This window comes from Trichechus manatus, unplaced genomic scaffold, assembly GCF_000243295.1.
Source record: "Trichechus manatus latirostris isolate Lorelei unplaced genomic scaffold, TriManLat1.0 scaffold00136, whole genome shotgun sequence".
Taxonomy (NCBI): domain Eukaryota; kingdom Metazoa; phylum Chordata; class Mammalia; order Sirenia; family Trichechidae; genus Trichechus; species Trichechus manatus.
This window is the reverse complement of record NW_004444072.1, coordinates 111875-113201: the sequence shown is the minus strand read 5'-3', so window position 1 is coordinate 113201 and position 1327 is coordinate 111875.

The window sequence follows — 1327 nt, the reverse complement described above, 5'->3', positions numbered from 1 at the left end:
GTATTATTTTCCTGAATTCTTCCATTTTTTGGTCTGCATTTTCCATGAATTTGTCCGCGTTTTCCATGAATTGTCTGTTTTTTCCTCATTTTTGTGTGCTTTTTGCTTCAACTATTGGATCACTCTGAATATTAGAGATTTGAATTCCTTTACATATAGTTCTAGTGCCTTTTCTTCTACTGGAAAGTCATTTGGTGTTTTATTTTGTATGCCCACTGGAACCATCCTGTCCTGTTTTTTAATATGTTTTGATATGTCTGCTGTCTTCAGGGCATTCAGTAGTTATTTTCTTCTTTTATTGATTGTATATTTGTTTGTTTTGTCCTAGTTTTTGTTTTATTTGGTTATGTCTGAGCAGGCGGGCTGTGCGTTTTTTGTTGTTTGCTGGTCTGTGAACACGATATTTTTCACCTCCTTGTCCAATGGGCAGGGTCAGTCACTCAGCTATGTTGCAGCAGGGCAGGTCTAGCTGAAGGGGAGGGACTGGGATGGGTGTTTTGTGGCACGTACTGGGGCTGACAAGGTGAGCCAGGGGTCAGTGCAGGGTAGGTTCTGGTAGACCATGCCTGTGCTGCTCAGGAGTGCAATGTTCAGCACGTGGTGCAGATAGGCAGGAGGGAGGGTGAGGTTGAGGTTGTGATGCGTGGAGCTAGGTTCAGTATGGAAAAGAGGAGAGAAAAACAGAGGCCAAAAAAAAAAAAAAAGTGCTGAGGGAACCTGCTGTTGTAGTGGAAAGACGAGACACTGAGAAATGAAGAAAAACAAAAAGGATAAAAAATAAAATTAAAAAAATGAAAAATTAAGGAAAAAAATGCCCCCAGGGATTCCACAAATGCAGCTGCACAGACTGGGGAAGCGACTCCCAAGCTACACAGTACAGCTGGGCTAGAAGGGGTGGAGATAAAACCCAGTGCCAGGTATTCAGGAGACAGGAAAAGAAGGTAAGTAGAAGGAAATGAGAAACCAAGAAATGAGGCAAAATAAAAAGGAAAAGAGAAAACAAACAAACAAAGCCCCTACCACAAAGGATCCTACCACTGTGATGTCGCAGGCTGAGGAAGCAGTTCCCCAGCCAAGTGGCACTTCACAGCCTGTCAAGAAGAAGCAAAGATGGCACATAGAGTCAGGTATTCAAGAGAAAGGATGGGGAGGAGGTGAGAGGCAGGGAAGAAACCAAAAGAGGTCAAAAATGTAACACCAGCAACAAAGAAATAGCACTGAAGAAGCCGGTCGGTGTGGGTGGGGTGAATCCTTGCAGCACAGAACTGGCACCTCCCATGCCTCGATTGTGGCCCGCCGGGAAGCTGAGGATCAGCATGCTGGAAAG